The 9571-nt window shown below is 39.3% G+C and overlaps 1 pseudogene; it reads right to left on the bottom strand.

Annotated features, from left to right (window-relative positions):
- Positions 1-7783: 7783 nt before the first annotated feature.
- On the bottom strand, positions 7784-8873 carry LOC127433191 (transmembrane protein 150A-like; annotated as a pseudogene).
- Between the last annotated feature and the right edge of the window lie 698 nt (positions 8874-9571).

A 9571-nucleotide genomic window follows, 5' to 3' on the forward strand; every position in this document is an offset into this window, starting at 1 on the left:
CAGCCATTGATATTAATAATGCTTTTAAAGAGTTCTATCTTGATCTCTATAGTTCCACGTCTTCATCTACTGATGAAGATATTAGAAAATTTGTGGAACCATTGGAATTCCCTAAATTGACGACTAAGCAAAAAAATTCTCTTGATTCTGAGATAACCTTGGAGGAGCTTGATGAGGTAATTAAGGCCTTGCCTACAGGCAAGGCTCCGGAGCCAGACTGTTTTGCCGCTGAATTTTTTTTAGATCTTATGCTACAGAGCTGGCTCCACTTTTGTTAGAAGTTTATATGGAATCTTTAAAGAATGGAAAGCTTCCGCCAACCATGACACAAACCTGTATCAGTCTGATTCTTAAAAAGGACAAAGATCCAAGCGAGTGTAAAAGTTACCATCCAATTTCCCTGATCCAACTAGATGAAAAATACTGTCAAAAAGTTTGGCTAACCGAGTTAAAGTTATGACATCTCTTATACATATAGATCAGGTGGGGTTTATTCAGGACTGTAGCTTTTCTGAAAACATCAGGTGTTTCATCAATATCATGTGGTCAGTAGCGAATGATCAGTCTGCGGTCGCTGCAATCTCACTTGACACCGAAAAGGTGTTTGATGTGGTAGAATGGGATTATCTTTTTAAGATTTTGGTAATGTATGGGTGCGGGAGTACATTTATTGGTTGGATTAGGTTACTTTATAGACACCCTGTAGCAGCGGTACAAACAAATGGATTAATTTCAGATTATTTTACTTTGAATAGGGGCACCCGACAAGGTTGCCTTCTCTCCCCATTATTGTTCTGTCTTACCCCGGAACCATTAGCAGCCACGATAAGGAGGAGGATGATTTTCCAGGGGTGATGGTGGGAGGCGTGGCACATAAGCTTCTGCTTTATGCAGATGATATTTTATAGATCTATGCCTTGCCTCCACAGAATTATTAACTCTTTTTTCCAAGTTCTCAGGGTACAAAGTCAATTGGTCTAAACCCGAAGCTTTGGTTCTGACAGCGTACTGTCCAGTAACGGCTTTCGAGCTGGGCACCTTGCAGTGGCCTAAACAGGGCATTAAGTATTTGGGGATTTTATTCCCAGCAAATTTGTCTGATTTATTTAGTGTTAATTTTGACCCTTTAATAAATAGGTTTTTGAGCGATGTGGGCAGGGTGGGCTTCATTATATTTATCGATGATTGGGAAGGTTAATGTTATTAAAATGTATCTACCTGCTACAATCTCTCCCTGTAGATGTCCACCTCTCTTATTTCAAGCAATTCAGTAGCATAGCGAAGTCCTTCCTTTGGAATGGTAAGCGTCCCAGATTGCATTTAAATAACTTACATAGGCCGATTGACAAAGGTGGGCTAGGTCTACCCAAGATTTTGTTTTATTACTATGTGTTCAGTCTCAGACATTTGGCTCATTGGTCTCTTCCAACTGAAAGAGCCCCTCCCTGGTTTGGTATTGAACAGGAAGTTCTTGTCCCGTTATTTCGCAGTGTCGGTATGGACAAAAGTGTCCAGAATGTTTAAATCGGACATTCATTTAAATGTTGCCTCGCATATGGCAGAACCCAAGATTGTTTATCGTAAGTCCCCTTTCTCCTGGTTGGAGTAGATTGGGAGGGGGTTACTACACTCGGTGACCTATATGAAAGTGGAGTGTTGAGATCCTTTTCAAAATCAGTTTTATAGGCATTTACAACTGCGCTACCTGCTTTGTACTGTCTTTGGGAGTAGCACACACCCCCCTAAAGCAGCAGATACTCTTGGAGAGGTGATTACTGCCTTTGGAAAAGGTCATGAGGCATCAGTGTATTACTCCCTGTTAATTCAGAGTCTGGGGGACGGAGCTTTAACTTCTCTCAAGAGAGTATGGGAGAAAGACTTCAACTTGGTATTGGAGGAGGGAATATGGGCTAGGATTCTGCATCTAGAGATGCAAGGATGTGTCTTATGCAATTAAAAATTTTGCATAGATTTTATTGGACCCCCTCTAGATTGTATACGCTTGGTCTTAAAAGACACACCCACCTGCTGGTGATGCCAATCGGATGATGGAAACATGGCCCATGTTTTTTGGTGGTGTGTCGAGATCCAGAAATTCTGGTTGAAAATTCAGAATTTTGTGTCTGACATGGTAGGCACTCGGGTTTCGTTTTGCCCCAGACTTTGTGTTCTGGGCGATGGGGTGGTCATTGATGTGGGGGATAGTCATATAGAGAATTGGGTTCTGACCTGTGTGATGATCGCCAGGCAGGTTATTTTGAGTGGTTGGAGGTCAGCTGGTGCACCTCCATATCCGGAGTGGTGCACGGAGGTGGGGAGGGTGGTGGCTTATGAGGAGGTGTCATCGGGAAGATGGGGTGGCTTTGATTTGTTATCTGGAAATGGGGCAGGTATTTGGAGTTTGTGGAGGGCTCTCGGGTGGGGTGTGGAGAGAGTAGTGTAATATAGTTAGTATGATTATTGTGTGTGTGTGTGTGTGATATATATATATATATAATGGGTTCAAGCCCCAGCACCACCAAGATGCCACTGTTGGGCCCTTGAGCAAGGCCCTTGACCCTATCCACTCCAGGGGCGCCGCATCATGGCTGACCCTGCACTCTGACCCCAGCTTAGCTGGGATATGTGAAAAAAAAAGAATTTCACTGTATATGTGCAAATGTATAATGTGTGATAAATAAATAAAATTATAATTATAAAATTATTATAATTATAATTATTATAAAATTATATATATATATATATATATATATATATATATATATATATATATATATATATATATATATATATTAGGGATGTGCGAGACTACACGACTAAACGGTTCTGATGCTGCTAGTCGACACTGGAATTACTAGTTGGTTAATATTTCCCCCCATTTAAACTGATCAACATTTTTACACATTTACATTTGGCTTTATATTTTTTACAGAGGCTGCACTTAAATTACTGTCATATTAATATTACATATTTTAAATAGAATTAATAATACAATTATTATTTTAAAAAAGAGGATATCTGGAGCAGATACAGAGTTTTATTTCACCTCAGACTGCGCATGCTTCTTCCCTCTCTCACTCACTGCGCGCGCAGGAAAACGTCCTCTCGCTAGACAAGAAAACTCAAAGTAGTTATGAAATCACTTCGGTGGTGCGGGAATCGGCTTTCCAAATGTTTGAAAGTCCCTAAGGATGTTTTCACATTTGAGTCTTCTTTACATCTGTGCATGCTTGGATGTTATTTTCCCGCTGAGCAGGCTTTTTCAAGCGCAGGATAGACGCCTCAGGTGAGTCAAGTCCCGTCTTTCACCGGACCATGTCCACGTGTTAATTTTACTCAAACATTTATGCTTTGAGTGAGTAAGACTAGGTATGCATTTTATTTTTTAATCTGCTGATTAAGAAGGCTATTTTCAATGAGGTGCCGACTGCTTAACGTGTTAAACTATCTTTTATTCTGTGTTCACGTCATGTTTAGAATACATTAGGTTTATTGTAGGCTACATCGCAGGCCTATTTTTTCTATCCTATAGCTACTTTTTTTTTTTTTTTAACATCGTAACTGTTATTGGTTAACGTTCTTTACCGAACAGCTGTCATATTAGGTCAATGGTTAATGCACGACTGCACGTTGTGAAATACGCGTGACTTTTCAGCACATTTTTTTCTCTCTCATAGATTTGGCTTAGTCTTCCTGTTAATTATTTTCAACAATGTCCTGACTGTTTTAATATGTTAAGTAACTTTTACTTTGATTTCCGTTTAGAACAGGCTTTTAGGGTTGTTCCATTGATCCTGCACTATTCATTTAGTTGTTTTCAATAAATAAACCTGTATTCGCTAAAGGTGAATGCATGTTATGTTCTATATTTAATGTAAAATGATCCTAATTCAAGGCGAGCACGTCGCAGATAAATGCCCTTTTTCAGTGGAATTTAGCATCAGATTTGGAATAGATTAAGTATTTTAAATGGGTCGCATAATTTTTTTTTTTTCTTTGTTTTCTGAAGGTTGGTTTAGACTAGTCAACTAGTCGGTTACAAAACTTCCGTTTAAATGACAGTCAAATTAGTCATAGCGCACATCCCTAAAATATATATATATATATATGTGTGTGTGTGTGTGTGTCTGTTTGTTTGTTTTTTCTATATATTTATGTTTGACCACAGGGTTGTTTTTTTTGGGGGGGGGGGGGGGGAGGGGCGGTTGTGTGGTCTAAATGTTGATTTTTATATATATATATATGTTTTGCATTTCTTTATTATTGTATGATTTAATAATATAAAATTGAATTACAAAAAAAGAAAACAATGTTTTAAGAGGAGAACCAGAAAGAATATAGCCACAAAAAGGCAGTTAAGAAGCGACGCAAGTGAATCGTAGCAAAGAAGATGAAGCAGGCGATCAGCAAGCTCAATCTGCATGAAGACGACAACGTGTCACGAGAAATGTTTGCTACTGACACTGAAGAAGAGCAGGGGTCACTGGAGGAGACGGCTGACGGCCTGCTGGATGACAACCAGGACCTGCAGGTGTTCTGAACTGCATCTACATATCCAGTGAAAGCCCTAAAACAGCTTGAAATCTCATTCGTCATGAACTAGTTCTGAATCATTGGGGATGTTTGATTTTGTCCTAGACTTAATGTATAGCACTTGAAAAGTGATAAAAAGCAAGCGTAAAGGTTCTGTTGAAGCGTGTACAGATTTTTTTACAGTGAGTTTTGGCTGGTTTACATGTTGTTCAGTTGAAATCTTTTTGTTTGGATATTTGGAAAGCTGTTGATAAATGATGACTATTGTTTGAGATATTTGATTGTAACATGAAAAATTATTTACTCAGACTTTTAAAAAATAAAATAGTTTTAAACATTCACTAAGGGTTAAACTGTTGTAATAATATCATATAAAATGCGATGGGTATTTCTAAGTTTGTACATGAGGATGCAATCAATCATTTGGGCTTGTATGTCTCTTTGAATGTCTTTCACATTAGCTTGCCTAGACTTGAGAACAACATGATGCAATACATCAACACCAATTGTTTTTAGGAAGGTAAGAAGTGCACTTTAAAGATCATCTGGAGATGATCAGGAATATGTATTATTCCATGAAAGTGAGTCTTAGGGCAGGGGTTTTCAGATGGGTCCACAGAAAAATTAATTTACTGAATTTGCCATAGAGTTTGAAAACAACATTTGCACTAAAACATTTTATTTAAAAAAAAAAACTTTTTTTTTTTTGTTTCTTAATATCAGTTTCCAAAGTGCAGTAATAGAGTGATTTTGAAATGCTCTGTTTTTGGGTGTAGGAAAACACTGTTCTAATGTGAATGACAGGTATAAACATAGCAAAATGAATGCACTAAAAATAAATTATACTACTGTGGATGTGTCATAAAGAGTTGATTGTTGAGGAAGTGTGTTGGTTAGTTTAAATGTAATTGATCATTGCACAAGGACAGAAAGATGTCTGGATCTGAATGAGCTGGAAGTGTGTGAGGAAAAAAAAAGAAAATCGATCGCTGCAATACTGAAAACGTTCATCTATCCATCTATTACATCAGAAGATCTCTTTGACTTCTCACCTCATATGTCATATAGCATTCAATGTAATCTAATTACAAAGTAATTAATTACCGTAATCCCATTACTTCAAGTACAAATAGTGATGCACATTATAGTTCAAAGTTTTATAATCAGATTACAATTGACTTTCAATTAAGTGAATTACTAGGTTACACATAGAATACATTTAAAACATGAATTATATTAATATGTATATCTGTGAACAAGGAAAATAGACATCATTTTGAATTTGATGAGTGGGAAAACAAAAGCTTTTCTGTGAAAAGCATTTTAGAAAATAACGTAAAAGGAATTGGTAATGTGATTAAGTTTCCTATTTAGTAATCGGTGAAGTGATCTGATTACAGTTTTAGAGTAGTCCTTGGTAATTTGCATTAAATTACTTGAACTCACCCAACACTGATTACATACACAGCTGAACTGCTGGAGTTTCTGCGATTTGGCTCTGGAGGGCAGTGTAGTGCTCAATATAGCACAAGAACAGTGGAAATTCTCCTTTTGCCTGACCACGACCATACTCAGAATGGCCTGTGACGAGGATCCATATGCACACGAAAGTAAGCATCTTTCAGGTGTATTGAAACGAACCAATCCAAAGGACAGATGTGAGACAGAATGTCTCCGAGTAACCATCTTGAACGGAGACTTCGCCAATGTCCGGTTCAAGTGTCTCAAGATCATAAAAATGGGCCGTAGCCTGCCATCCCTTTTGGGGATCAGAAAATATCGGCTTCAAGACCAGAGGGCGAATGGCGTCTAGAGAGAGTGGACACAATATGGAAAGAGGGAAAAAGCTCTTTTGTGTGCGTGTAAGTGTGCCTCGCGCCAACTGTGTTATGATTGGCATATTTGGTGCGCAAACACCTGTTCCAGTTATTCAAACAAAAATAACAATCAGAAATTGAACAAAGTCGGCATACTGTTGTTCCCAAATACTTATATTATTAGGCAGACAAGATATGGTGATACAATAATGCTATATAAAGCTGAGAACAATAAACATAGTTCAGACTTACACGAGCTGCGAATGTGAAGGGTTAATAAATCTGTCTCAAGCTACAGGGGTGTGGCCACAAGCTGCCACCAATTCAGGTGCATTTTATTTCACAAAAGAAAAAAAGGAAACGTGCAGATGAATGGTTCATAACAGAAAGTCAAAAGTTTCCATTTTGCATGTTTATCAAAAAATCTGCCATCTAAACATTCTGTTTTTGTAAAGTCTTTACACTGTTTGTGACTGATATTGATTAATTTGTTGGAAAATGTTTATTGAAGTAGTGACTTAAAACAAGAGTAAAAGTGTTTTGATATTAATAACATAGCAGGGTGTGAGTAATAGTGTGAAAAATAAGTGTTAATAAAGTCATTAACAGCCATACTACCTGTTATTTGTGTGAAATTGTTGTGCTTCCAGTGTTAATTTCACCAGGAAACTGTGACGAAACGTAGAACTCGGCACATAAAAGTCAGCTTGCAAAAATGTAGTTGTGACGAGGAGGAAGGTGGGGCCGGGCCGTGACTATGCACACCTGGCCCCCAATCGGGCTAATCAGCCGAGGAGAGGGATAAGTGCAGCGGAATGCGGCAGTTCGGGAGAGAGGGAGCCACATGCAGCTGCCATGTGTGCGTTTATGTTTTTGTGTCTTTTTGTTCAAGTTCCTATTTAAATATTACTTTAATTGTTCAGCCGGTTCCCGCCTCCTTGGCTGATTAGCCCGATTGGGGGCCGGGCATGCGTAGTCACGGCCCGGCCCCACCCTCCTCCTTGTCACAGTAGTTATAGACACATTTATTCTATGAGACTAGGTTGCAAAGTTCTGGTGTGAACATTTCTATTACTTCAATCCTTTCTATTCCTTTAATCACTGTCAGTGTGAACTCACCTTTAGAGAGGAGTTATTGCAGTTTCAACAGAGTAAATGAATACATTTTCATCAGAGGCCCCATGAATCATTTGAAGGATTCATTTGCAGAAATTTGTCTTAAACATGAATGTAAAATATCATGCAAAATTCCTTAGATATGGCCGACTGACCATTACTTTTAGATTATAATCAACAAGTCTGCAAACTTGCTGTACCTTGCAAAGTAATTCTGTATTGCTTGTACCAGTTCTTCACAAATCTGTGATGTGAATGTGAAAATATACTATGAGACTATACACTGAGGTCTGAGAGAATACTGTATTGATTAACCCTTAAAACATGGCGATGCTCTCTGGTGTACAGTTGAGATGTGTGGAGGTGCTGCTACCCCTGAGAGACTTAAGGCTGCAGGCACCACATCCCATAGCAACACCTTTGCTGATACCCCCAATGATGACCACTGAGCCTGGATGGTGATGTTGATTGCACTTTATTAAGACTGCCATCATGGTGTCACAGTTGACAGTGCCAAACTCATAGGTGAAGCTGCCGTAGTAGTCCAGAACCAGCACTGTAAAGACCCATTCACAGATGGCTGCAGCATGCTGCAACATAAAGCTCTCGTGGACGAAGAAGATACCACTGAGGACAAGCGAGACCAGAGCTCCAGCTGAGAGAGCTACACGCACATGAGCCATCCAGTGGTCCAACGCTGTCTCCACTATGCGTTACGTCAAAATGCACTGCAGACACACAAAGAGCAAGCCGGCAGGGAACACAACACCAGCTCCCACATAATGAAGCATTTTAGTGTGATCGACCTGAAAGTTGCCCACCATGACCAGACCCAGGGCGTTAATGCAGCCGGACACCAAAGCCCTCGTGTTGGTCCAACAGTAATGACTGTGTTCAATCACTTGAGCATAACGCAGCATGCACACCATAACCACCATAAAGGCCCCAGCATTGTCTATTAAACTGAAGAGACAGCTCTCTGGTGGATAGCAATCACATTTACTGATGAGGGCGATGTCTTGGAGCGTGCAGCAGGTCATTGGGAAGCCCCTCTTAGCCATTTCCTCTGTACATGTCAAGTTGTATGACCAGTTCTCAACAGGACAGACATGGTGGTTCATTACTGCCATGGCATATACGATCCATAGCCCCGTGATGGAGAAGGCAGACAGGCAGGCAGAACAATCCAGGCAGTCATTACTCAGTCTGTGAGATGCCTGCGACCCCAGCATGAGGGTGTGCAAGATTGGGGCTATGGAGACACGATGTGAGACACCAGCAGGAGAAGCCATGCAATGCGGGGTATGAGGACCAGCGGGGGCAACGCAATGCTCCTTCGGCTACATCTGTAGTCCCTATGATTCTTGTCAGTCGATGACAACGCAGGCCTCACAACTCATAAGCGGATCTCCGTCAAAGCTGCTGCATCTCAAGATAATGTAGTCTATCAGTCATGTTCTTAATCAAAGTATGTATTCATCTACTGACTAATAAAATCCCAAGACAGACAGTGGCAGATGTAAAACTGAAATTACCATATTATGGTAACATAATTAATATTCATGATTTTCACAGCACTGCCCCCCACAGTACTATTTTCAGTAAAGTTTTAATTTTTATTTAGGCCTAACTTTGTGTTAATCTTTGCTTTCAAATGGATTATTCTAGCTGTTACAAAGGTGATAGAACTACAGGACTTTATTAGCATTTTCCATCCATGGGTAAACTTAACAAAATAAAACAATTTGGCCTGCATAATGTGGTGATGTTTAGTCCAGATTGCCGGTTCTAAATGTCAAGCTAAGAAACATTTAGAATTTGTTTAATGGACAATGTCTTGTTGCTCTGGAGATATACATTTTGTTACTTATTTTTTATTATGCAAAAAATATATTTTTTTAATGATGGTAGTAGAACCAGACCGATATGGGATTTTTGAGGCCAATACCAATTTTAGAGGGGGAAAATTCTCAGATTACCGATATGGTGGCAGATAGTTATTTTTGAGCTGGAATGAAAACAGACCTTTTCTATGTGGATTGTACACCGATATTACTATGCAAAGGTACTCAGAAGGCTGCTTTCTTAAATATTTTTATCAAAGA

Source organism: Myxocyprinus asiaticus, chromosome 43 (assembly GCF_019703515.2).
Source record: "Myxocyprinus asiaticus isolate MX2 ecotype Aquarium Trade chromosome 43, UBuf_Myxa_2, whole genome shotgun sequence".
Lineage (NCBI taxonomy): Eukaryota > Metazoa > Chordata > Actinopteri > Cypriniformes > Catostomidae > Myxocyprinus > Myxocyprinus asiaticus.